The sequence below is a fragment of the Furipterus horrens genome, unplaced genomic scaffold (genome assembly GCF_987537825.1).
Source record: "Furipterus horrens unplaced genomic scaffold, mFurHor1.1.pri manual_scaffold_2, whole genome shotgun sequence".
Taxonomy (NCBI): domain Eukaryota; kingdom Metazoa; phylum Chordata; class Mammalia; order Chiroptera; family Furipteridae; genus Furipterus; species Furipterus horrens.
The window spans coordinates 169,400,034-169,412,480 of NW_028327172.1; the positions used below are offsets into that span (position 1 = coordinate 169,400,034).

General features: G+C 40.5%; 2 pseudogenes; both read right to left on the reverse strand.

The window, feature by feature from the left end:
* Nucleotides 1–32: 32 nt before the first annotated feature.
* LOC150019936 (1-acylglycerol-3-phosphate O-acyltransferase ABHD5 pseudogene) lies at nucleotides 33–3,082 on the reverse strand (annotated as a pseudogene).
* A 6,924-nt stretch (nucleotides 3,083–10,006) lies between these two features.
* Nucleotides 10,007–11,168, reverse strand: LOC150019937 (heterogeneous nuclear ribonucleoprotein A1-like; annotated as a pseudogene).
* Between the last annotated feature and the right edge of the window lie 1,279 nt (nucleotides 11,169–12,447).

Genomic DNA, 12,447 nt, shown 5'->3' on the forward strand with positions numbered 1-12,447 from the left:
CTGTGCAAGGCCCCTCTCCTGTCTTCTTTACTCTATGTAATTCCTGAAACTGGAATGTCAGGGTCCATTTAACCAATTTGCTGGACCATTGGTCTTTCTGCCCATCCAGAGGGAACAGTCACATTTTTAAATGTTGTCTCACTACTTGGAGTTGTACTTTACAGTGGTAGATGTATTCTGTCACAGTATCATCTTCAAATGTAGAAGAACACTTCCATTTGAAATCAGACCTCAAATGCTGTACTAGACTTGAACCAAAGTGTCTTGTGATCCTGAGGCCAGCTAAAGGGTTCCCACGTGTCGGTGCTGCTCCAAAGGCTCTGGTCCAAAGTGGAATTGGTCTGTCTTGATCAGCAAGGTCCCATGGCTGGGGGAAGCCCCAAGGCTCCACTAAAATGAAATGATTTGCCCTTGATGGGCACTATAGTGAGGGAGCAGCAGCCAAGAACCCACCCAGGTTGTGTCCAAGCAAGATCATTTTGTCTAGTGCTAGAGCAATCTCCACTTTTCAATGTATTTTAAAAACTGATTCTCTGCTGCTTTTCATCACTGTCAAACATGAGTCTACCACTTTTCCAAAGCCCAACAAGTCAAGAACATGGACAGGTCTATCGGAGCAAAAATCTTCAAAAGTCAATGCCCAGAGTCCAAGACCTCCTCCAAAACCATGGAGGGGGACAAGTAGATTCTCATTTGAAACACTGTGAGAGAACTTCTGCGTCCATATTTTATTTTTAGTCTATAATTACTTCAAAACAAGTTAGAAAATGAGCAAAAAAGGGAATTCGCAAAGAGCTCATAATTGCCAACATGTATACATACTATGTGCCAGTAATGGCTTCACATGTGCTATGTTGGTTCATGGTCCCAGCCATCTTATAAAATGAATTCCTCTTATTGTCTCCATTTTACATTTAAAAAAACTGAACTCAGAAGGAGCAACTAAGGATCACCTGGTAGTGATGAGTGCACAGGACTCCGCCCCCTATAGCATAGGAGGTGCGACAGCCCCGCCCAGCAAGCAGAGGTAAACACAAAACTGTCAGGATGGCAGGGATCGTGATAAAGATCCCAATCATGCAGCTGACCAGACAGCAAATATATCATCTAATGGACCAGCAGATAGGAAATCTTTCTGAGGCTCAGTTCAGATCTTTGGTTATAAGAAAGCTTACAGACCTAACAGCAGATCTTAAACAAGACAGGGAAGGAATAAAGGCTAATCCTGCTGAAATGAATGAAAACACATATGCAACTAGTGGTGAGGGAAAGAAAACCAGGAATCAAATCAACAAATCAGAAGGTAGGGAAGGAACAAACAGTCAACCAGTGCAGAAAAAGGAAACAAAAAGGGAGGAAAATGAGGAGAGGATCAGAAACCTATGGGACAGCTTTAAGCAGGCCAACATCCGAATCATAGGATTGCCAGAAGGCAAAGAAGAACTAGAAATTGAAAAATTATGTGAAAAAATAATGAAGCAGAACTTCCCTAACTTGGAAAAAGAAATAGACTTACAGGTCCAGGAAGCACAGACAGTTCCAAAACAACTGGACCCAGGGAGAACCACACCAAGACACATTATAATCAAAATGTCAAAAATTAAAGATAAAGAGGGAATCTTAAAAGCAGCAAGAGAGAAGAGAATCACATACAAAGGGGTCCCAATAAGACTGTCAGCTGATTTCTCAAAAGAAACTCTGCAGGCAAGAAGGGACTGGCAAGAAATATTCAAAGTAATGAAAAGCAGAAATCTACAACCATGATTACTCTATCCAGTGAAGCTGTCATTCAGAATAGAAGGGCAGAGAAAGTGCTTCCAGGACAAAGTAAAATTGAAGGAGTTCATCAGATCCAAACCACTGTTATATGAAATGTTAAAGGGACTTGTTTAATAGAAAGAGGATCAAAGCCATGAAAATTAAAATGAAAACTGTATCACACCAACCAACAACAGAAGCTAGGGAATCAAAACAAAGGCAAACTAAGTAGGCAACGAGAGTGGGAAAAGAATTATAGGTATGGGGAACATATTGCAGGGACGTCAGCTGGGACGGGGAAGGGGGGAAAGGGAGGGAGATGGTACAGGAATTAAGAAGTATAGTAGGAGGGAGTGGAGTAGATAGGAAGATGTTGAGAAGAACTATATGCACAACCAATGGGCACAGACTAAGGGGGGGAGACAATGGGATGGAGGGGGGTAACTGGGTGGAGGGGAACAAAGGGAAAAGAAATTGGGACAACTGTAAAAGCATAATCAATAAAGCATATATATTAAAAACAAACAAACAAACAAACAAACAAAAAACAGGAGCAACTAACTTGCCTATGGTTACCTTGCAAGCAAGAGGAGCGCTGGTCTTTGGCTCCAGCCTTTCTGATTCTACACTTTGGGATCTTTACCACCGCATCATTTAGCCTCCAAGAGAGTGGAATTCCATTCTCATAAACAGCTCAAGGAACCAGCAAAGGCAAAAAGCCTTGGAATCCTGACCCTGTGGCTGTGACACTTGGCATTCCAAATGTCAACAAACTGCCCTGGTACCGAGGCAGTCCCCCAACACAGGCTCAGCTTGCCCCAGTCATTGGCTGGGTGGCCAAGGGCTCCAGGTACATCAGACCCCTCACATGGGGTGTAGGAATCCATCTTGTTGGCTAAACCCCCGAAAAGGGTGAGTCGTAGGCTAAACCAGTCTCCACAGAGGACTCTGGGATGATCACTTTCCCATCTGGAATAGGTTTTTCAATCTACATCCTCCGGGGCTTGCAAGGATAACCCAAAAAATATGTCCTTTGTAATGAGTGGCGTCGAGCTCTGGTTATATTCTGGTCATTTAGGTGCGGGGACCTTGAATAGCAAAGGCAGGCAGGCCTATAGCGGAGCCCTGCCTAGCTATTGACCACCCCCACTCCAGGGCCCAGTCCCGGGCCCAGCCCCAGCCCCAGCCTCAGCCCCAGCCCCAGCCTCAGCTAGAACGGGTTTCAGGCGCCCCCACGTGGCAACAGCGGCATTTACCAGGGCCTGCAGTTCACGTCAATCAGGTTTTTCGCACTAGGCTGAAAGAGCCGTTTGCGGTCCGCCATCGTACCACTAGCTCTGGCGGAACATTTGAGCCTTCAGCGATTAGGCGTTTGGTCTCTTGGGTTGCTAGGACATCACAAAGCCACGCCTGGTTGTGATTCTCTCTGGGCGTTGGCAACGCAGGCACCCCCGCTGCCCCGCCCACCCCTGACACGCACGCCTGCTTTTCCCGGAGAAGTCGCCCCTGTACGGCACAATGCCGCTGCAACCCAGGGGTCTCCCAAGCCCGGGGCGGAAACCATGGAGAGGGAAGGGTGAGGACTGGATCCTTGGTTAAGTTATGTTTCAGCCTTTTGAGAAGATATTTTCATTTTCCCACTGAAATTTACCATAAGCTGGGCCATGTCTGTTTTGCTTACTGCTTTTTCAAACAATGCTTATGCTTGGTTTTTGTTTTGTTTTTATTCTTTATGCTATTACATTTTTTGTCCCAATATCTTCCCCCACTTCCACCCAGCCAGTCCACCACTTTCATAGTCAATCACCACACCTTTGTCCATGTCCATAGATCCTTAATATATGTTCTTTGACTAATCTCTTCATCTTCTTTCAAATGGTCCCCACCTCCCTCCTCCCTTCTTATAGCTTTAAGTCTATTCCATGATTCCATGCCTCTGGTTCTATTTTGCATGTTAGTTTATTTTGTTCATTAGATTCCTCTTATAAGTGAGGTCATATGGTATTTGTCTTGTGGGATACAAAGTCAGTATTCAGAAATTGATGGCAATTTTGTACACCAACAATGAACTATCGGAGAAACTAGAAAATTATCCCATTTACTATAGCAATAAGAAAAACAAAGTACCTAGGAATAAATTGAACCAAGGAGGTATAAGACCTGTATCCAGAAAACTATAAAACACTGAAGAAAGAAATTGAGGAAGATACAAATAAATGGAAGCACATACCATGTTCATGGATTGGAAGAAGTAACATCATTAATATGTCCATACTACCCAAAGCAATCTATACATTCAACACAGTTCCTATTAAAATACCAATGGCATATTTCACAGATTTATAACAAATATTACAAAATTTTATATGGAACCAAAAAGACCCAGTATGGCCTCAAAATCTTGAGAAAAAAGGAATAAAGTTTGAGGGATCACAATACCTGATACCAAACTACACTACAAGGTCACTGTAATCAAAACAGTCTGTTACTGGCACAAATTTCAAATTAATCATTATAAGGAGGCTGGTCAGTTGTTTTTATTTTCTTTGATAATATTTTTGATATAGTTTGATTATAAACTATATGAAGTATCTAAATTAGACAAATTTATTGAGACAGAAAGTTAGAGATGACTTGGGACTGGGAAAAGAAAGAATAGGGAGATATTGCTAAGTGGTTATAAAGTTTACCTTTGGGATGAAGAAAATTTTTGGAAATAGTGGTAATGGTTGAACAACATTATAAATGTATTCTTGCCACTGAATCGTACACTTAAAATGGTTAAAATTTACTTATGTTGTATGTATTTTGCCACAATTTTTGAAAGTTGTAAAATGTGGGAAAAGGGAGAGAGAGAGAAATCTTGAAAATTATGAGCTAGAACCCAACTTAACGAATTAGAAAAATAGCCCACTAAACCCAAAGGAAAGCCCTGGGACCTGCAGGCTGCATTTGGGAGTGAGTTCAGCTAAGTATATGGAACTGATAGGAAACTGCGGATGGGAAAAGAAATAAGTCAGGGTATTTCTCTTTCTTCCTCTCTCTCCAAGGAGATATCTGTATTTCTTTCTTTTCTTTCTCCCACCAGGCAGCCCCCATATGCTCCCAGCTTCTATCAGACGCAGGCTCCTACTGAAGTAATTCCTGCAGTTTTGTTGTGGCTTTCCTGCTGTTGCTAATCTCTCAATTACCTTAAATCCCCTGTTTGGCTTTCAGCTCTTCCATCAACTCTGTAACCTACTCCCTGCATTGAAGTCCCTCAGTTTTACACAGAGCAGCTTTTGTTTTCGAGGTAGGACCCTGACTGATTCATGTTCCTTATGACCCAGCATTTCTACCGCCTGGTATAGGAACCCAGAGAAATTCTCACCCATTAGGAAAAATGTATATAGATGTTTGTGGCAACATTATTAGTATCGGGTTGGCCAAAAAGTTCATTAAGTTACATTTTTCCCATAAAAGACACATTTTTCATTTTCACTAATAACAATTAATTTTGCATATTTTGAGTATGTCAGTTATCTTCTGCTATTGGCTTCTAGTGGGGAGAGGCCAGGGGTGCTGCTAAACATCTTTCAATGCATAAGGCAGCCCCACAGCAAAGAATTATTTGGCTAAAATGTCAACAGTACTAAGAAACTTCACAAACCACTTTTGATGTGTTCGATCAGTCATGGCATCTTCTCCATACACTGCACAAATCTTTTTTGTGTGTTTCAGTTGCATTTTTACCTTTCTTGAAATAATAAAACTTAACATGCTGAAAATGTTGCTTTTTTTCCCCCTTCCATTTCCAATATTAAAATGGCTGTCACAATACACTCTAACAAAATTGTTTCAAATGATGTTAAAGACAACTTAGCACTACTAGAGCCATGGTAGGAAAAAAACTATATGAACTTTCAGGCCAACTCAATAATATTGATGAGCTGAAGGCAATGTGCATGTCCACCTCGAGATACACACGGGTAAAAATGGATGGACAACTAGGCATCAGTTAGAAATAACAGTTTAATATCACCTAATACAGGAAACTAAAGAACAACACAAACAAACGAACTAAATAGGACAAAGAGCAGAATAGCAGTCAATAGGGGGTAGGGGGGAGGGAGAGAAGGGGGATAAGTAAGGGAAGGGTTTAGTCAAAGAACATGTATAAATGACTCATGGACATGGACAAAGTGGGGGGGATATGACTGTGGGAGAAGGGGTGGGCTGGGTGGGGGGGAGCAACGGAGAAAAATGGGACAACTGTAATTGAAAAACAAAATAAAAATTCTATAAAAAATATAAAAGAAATAACAGTTTAGACATATACTCAGCAACATGGTTAAATTTTTAAAAATGTAGTACTGAGTGAAGAAAGAAACAATGAAATTTTTGCTAAAATTTGATTTACATAAATTAAAAATGCACACATTCAAACAAAAATATACATTTTACAAGCACTCATTCAGAGAAGACTTGAGAGGGTAGAGGAAGAGAAGTAGAGGAGGATGAAAGGATTGCATAAATGCCCTGGCTGGTGTGGTTCAGTGGATTGAGCACCAGCCTGTGAACTGAAAGGTCCCAGTTTGATTCCTGGTCAGGACACATGCCTGGGTTGCAGGCCAGGTCCTCTGGTTGGGGGCATGCGAGAGGCTACCAATCGATGTTTCTCTCCCTCTCTTTCTCCCTCCTGTCCCCTTTCTCTAAAAATGAATAAATAAAATCTTTTTAAAAAAAGAGAAAGGATTGTATAAATGAATGAATAAGTGAGGGCCTTGCACACCCAGTTGATAATGGAGTGCCATGAATTAAGGAGTAAGATTAAGCAATGTGCTGTAACTGACGTTGAAAGAAAAACTTGGCAAAAAAGTAATTACCACATGGCACTGAAATATCATTTCAAAGAACACACTGTGGATTATGAAACAATACCTGCTCCAAAGCCAACCAAGTTGGTCTGCAGTAATAACAAAAACATGGGACAGATGGAGAAGCCAGGAGCCAGAGCCTCTGACAGTTGCCAGATAAACAGGGGTGTTCTAAAGTTCTGTGGCAATTTTACCTGAACCTAGTTGAAGAAGATTCCAGGTCCTCTGATTTTCTTGTTAGCTGCACTCAGACATGAGCTGAGATTATGATTTGTAGTTTCACAACTGAATATAAGTGATAACAAAAAATCCTGCTTCATGTTTTCAAGGGTCAACTATGGCCTCGAAGGGTAATCTGCTTTCTCAAGTGGGCTCAGACTATGATCAATATATGCACTAAAAAATTAAGAACAAGGAGCATTTGGAGTGTCTGAGAAAGGACTTGAATTCTCATCAGTGTAATTAAATGGAAATAAGACAATAATAGAAAAGAAATACTTAACCATGGCATTGGGTTTTGATTTCCTTTGCTTTCATAATTTGAGTTTGTATAAGTTTCTTAATCCAAAGTCATTCAAGTTCTGGAAGACTGTGTAAGACTGTAAAAATATCTGAAAAATAATCATATGTAGAGTCCCCAATATAATAAATATCAGTTAGAAATCATATTGTATGTTATCCATTAAGCTTAAGGTGAGTATTGATATTTTACAAATGGAGAAGTTAAAGTTTGTTTTGCTCATTTAATCCTGGTGTTACTCCAAACATACTGTAATTAACTTCCTCTCAGGAATTAACATCTGATGGTGTTTATTGGGATTTTTTACAATTGTACGAAGTGATACTACAAAAACATTTGTTAAGCTGTACTGAATTTTTGTTTTTATAGATTGTGAAGCCAAAGAAGCGATTCAAATAAAACAATAATGCATTATTGACTGATTAGACTTAATATTAGGCATGACATGAGGAGATTAAGATAATCACTCAAGCTCATCAAACAATTAGTGGAGAACCACTTTCTAGCCCAGAGTTCTACATTTGAGTCACCCAGAAAAATGTTTACTCAAACCAAGCTATAATGTAGTAGCTACGACCGACCTAAGTTTGAATTATAGCCCTACTTCTTAATAAGGCTGCCAACTCACTTGCAGTCTCTACACCTCAGCAGTTTCTTTTTTCTTTTTAATTTATTTTTAATTATATTTTGATTGTGCTATTACAGTTATTCTGATTTTACCCCGTTGCCCCCTTCCACCCAGCACCCCCCACTCCCTCAGGCAATCCCCCCATCATTGTTTATGACCATGGGTCATGTGTGTAAGTTCTTTGGCCACTCCATTTCCTATACTATAATCCCCTCACCTCTCACCCATTGCCCCACACTCTCCTCCCATCTGGCAGCCATCCAAATGCTCTCTGTATCGATGATTCTGTCTCTGTTCTTGTTTGTTTAGTTTGTTTTTTAGATTGCTGGGTAGAGCAATCTTGGCTGTAGGTCCCCGCTTTTTATGGCTTTGAATATTTCTTGCCAACCCCTTCTAGCCTGCAGTTTCTTTTGAGACATCAGCTGACAGTCTTATGAGAACTCCCCTGTAGGTAACTAACTATTTTGCTCTTGCTACTATTAAGATCCTTTCTTTATCTTTAACCTTTGACATTTTAATTATGATATGTCTTGGAGTGGGCCTCTTTGCATCCATCTTGTTTGGGACTCTTGGTGCTTCTTGGACTTGCATGCCTATTTGCTTCACCAAATTAAGGATTTTTTTTTTTCATTATTTTTTCAAACAGATTCCCAATTTCTTGCTCTTTCTCTTCTCCTTCTGGAACCCCTACGATGCAACTATTGGTCTTCTCGAAGTTGTTTCAGAGGCTGCGTACACTATCCTTGCTTTTTTGCATTATTTTTTCTTCTTGTTGTTCTGATTGGTTGTTTTTTGCTTCCTTATATTCCAAATCATTGATTTGATGCTTGGCTTCATCCACTCTACTGTTGTTTCCCTGCAAATGTTTCTTTGTTTCAATTAGTATATGCTTTGTTTCTCACTGGACCTTTTTTATGCTGTTGAGGTCCTTACTGAGTTCTTTGAGCATTCTCTTAACCAGTGTTTTGAACTCTGCATCTGCTAGATTGCTTATCTCCATTTTGTTTAGCTCTTTTTCTGGAGTTTTGATCTGTTCTTTCATTTGGACCATGTTTCTTTGTCTCCTTATTTTGGCAGCCTTTCTGTGTTTGTTTCTATGTATTAGATAGAGCTGCTTTCACTCCATGTCTTGGTAGTATTGCCTAATATAGGTGTTCTGTAGGGTCCAGTGGCCCAGCCTCCACTACAACCCAAGCTGGGTAATCAAGGTGCTCCCTCAGTGTGGACTGAGTACTCCCTCCTCTTGTAGATGAGTCTTGGTTGCTCAGCAGTTTCTTTTTCAATAAAATAGACCTAAAAATAGTCTATGTTATAAGGTTGTTATGGGGATGCAGTATTGTGATGATCTAAAGCTATGCTCTCCAATAGAATTATAATGTAAGCCACAAATGATAGTCATATATGTAATTTTAAATGTTCTAGGCCTTATAATTTAAAAAGTAAAGACACAGATAAGATTAATTTTAATAATATATAAACTTTAACATAATGTACCAAAAATATTATGATCTTAACATGTAATTTACAAAAATATTTAAGATATTTTACTTTTGTAAAAAATGCTAAGTCTAAAATTTAAGCGTATCTCACCCTGACCCATGTGACTCAGTTGGTTGGAGTATCACCTTGAAGACTCAAGGGTTACATGTTCGATTCCCAGTAGGGCACATACCCAAGTTGCAGCTTCAAGCCCTGGTCAGGGTGTGTACAAGAAGACAACCAATTGATGTTTCTCTCTCACACTGATGTTTCTCCCCGTGACCCTCTTCTTTCTGTCTCTCAGTTATTCTTGTCCTGCTTACTTCAGAAGATAAGGTGTTGCCCTTTTTCCCCTTTGACATGAGTAGAGAGTTGTTCACCCTGGAGCTGTTCAGGTGGGAGATTTTTCCCAAGAACCAAGATTTTTGTCCAAGTGAACAAATTGCATTTGGCTGGGCAAGGTATTTAAATGTGCTCCTGCTACCACTGGAATATACCTGGAGTTAAAATACTAAAATATTATTCCTTTGTTTTTTTTTTGTTTTTGTTTTTTTAAAGACACATTTATTCAGCGTCATGATCAGACTATTACATTTAGCAATCAATAGCATGGGTGCAAAAAAAAAAAAGAAAAAAGGAAAAAAAAAACTACATTAAAAACCCCTTTTTGGAATGCTTTACACTTTCCACAGAACAGAAACTAAAATAACCTGTTATACAATTAGTCACAAATACAGTCCTCGAGTTTTTTGCCCATTCACATGAGTATTGTCTAAAACATGTCTTCTTTGTAGCAGCTAGGCCCTGCCACCACTGTGCTTGGCTGAGTTCACAAATCTGTTGTAACCTGTAGCTTCCCTGTCACTTCTCTGGCTCTCCTCTCCTGCTAAGCTTTGTTTCCTGGTAGTAATTAAAACCTTCTGCCACTGCCATAGCTACTGCTGCTGCTGGAACCACCATAGCCACCTTGGTTTCGTGGTTTGGCAAAGTATTGGCCTCCACCACCATAAGGGCCAGAGCTTCTGCCTCCAAAGTTTCCTCCTTTCATGGGTCCAAAATTTGAAGATTGATTGTTGTAATTGCCAAAATCATTGTAGCTTCCACCACCTCCAAAATTACTTCCATCATTACCAAATCCATTATAGCCATCCCCACTGCCACCATATCCACCACCACCACGGCTACCACCAAAGCCACCTCGACCACTGACGTTTCCTCCACAACCAAAGTTGTCATTCCCACCAAAACCACCTCCACGACCACCTCCGAAGTTTCCAGAACCACTTCGACCTCTTTGGCTGGATGAAGCACTAGCCATCTCTTGCTTAGATAGGGCTTTTCTCACTTCACAGTTGTGGCCATTTACAGTATGGTATTTCTGAATGACAATCTTGTCTACAGAGTCATGGTCATCAAAGGTAACATAAGCGAAGCCTCTCTTTTTGCCACTGCCTCAGTCAGTCATGATTTCAATCACTTCAATTTTCCCATATTGTTCAAAATAATCTCTTAGGTGATGTTCCTCAGTGTCTTCTTTAATACCACCGACAAAAATCTTTTTCACAGTTAAGTGTGCACCAGGTCTTTGAGAATCTTCTCTTGAGACAGCCCTCTTTGGTTCCACAACTCTTCCGTCTACCTTGTGTGGTCTAGCATTCATGGCTGCATCCACCTCCTCCACAGTGGCGTATGTGACAAACCCAAAGCCTCTGGAGCGCTTGGTATTTGGATCTCTCATCACCACACAGTCTGTGAGCGTTCCCCATTGCTCAAAATGGCTCCTCAGACTCTCATCTGTTGTTTCAAAGCTCAAACCTCCAATAAAGAGCTTTCGTAGCTGTTCCGGCTCTTTGGGAGACTCTGACTTAGACATGACGACTTCAGGGCAGGAGACTTGAACGATGCTTACTCAGCGGCGTCCACCGGCAGAAAGCTAAAATATTATTCCTTTGAACCTGACATGGGTGAGCACCCTACTTTTCTCCTTCCCATCACATTCCTCCTAGGCTTCCTTGGGAATCTGGGCCTGAGCACCTGCCAGAGATTAATTTGATTTGCTTCTTTTAAGTCTGCTCCTTGCTGGCTTGATAGTTGCTTTTGCCTGCTGAACTCTTGGCGATGAGTGAGCTGAGCTAGGAACCCTACCTTCTGTAGGTTGAATCTATCGTTGAATTTGAGCCATTGGAGGGCAAGAAATAATTTATCAGCATTCTCAGCTCCTAGCATGTAGTTTACAAGGAGCTATACAAATGTTGGTTGAATTTATGGTCAGTCTCTGTGGAGTTGGGGGACATACACCAAACTCATTCATGAACTGAAACTCAAAATGTCTGGACTTTATTTTCTGTGATACAGACAGTATATGGAACAGGACTGAGACAGATAGGCAGCACTAAAATTAACCCTGCATCATACTTCTACTGTTCTTCATACTAAATCAAGCCAACTTTGACCTAAAATGTGTTTTTCAGACATTACACCTTTGATCATCTCATTGCATGAAATAAACGTAACAAGAAAAGTTCCAGACTTGGTCATGGTCATAAGACAACTCAGTTACTACAGAAACAAAGAAACCTAGATAGCTGTGCATACACTGGGGTGAATCATTCAATGTCTGTCTGTTTGCATTATTTTCCTTTAAAATTCTTGTGATAACTATAGAGTGACTTAAACCTGAATAGCCAGTCTTACAGGTTTCTATTGGTTTGGGACAATTAATTAAAATGTTCTTTAATCTCTCTAAACTATGTCATTTGTGTACAATATTCAAACTGATTATTCCACTTTGTTTTGGTGTCAGAGCTAAAACAGGAGTACCAAGAACATGAATATTGGCGCCAGGCAGCCTAACCTAGACATCAAAACCAGAAGTACTGTGTCCCTTCTCTTAAACAGCTAATGCCAACCCTACTGCCTTTCTTGGTTGTTCACCTCACCAAGAATATTGGTACTGCACAGCTTTTTTGTCAATATATGCACCTTTTTCCCTTTGCTCTCAGAAATCCTTAGGCCAGAAGTCCCAAGTAGTGGTTAAGAGGCTAAGCACCTCACTTAAGAGTCTTATGGACTTGGGTTTCAGTACTAGCTTTGCTTCTTACTGGCCATGTGACTTTGGGTTACTTTGTTAACCTCTCTGTACCTCAGTTTCCTCATCCTTAAAATAGAGATAGAGTTTCTACTTCATAGGACCTTGTGAGGGTTAA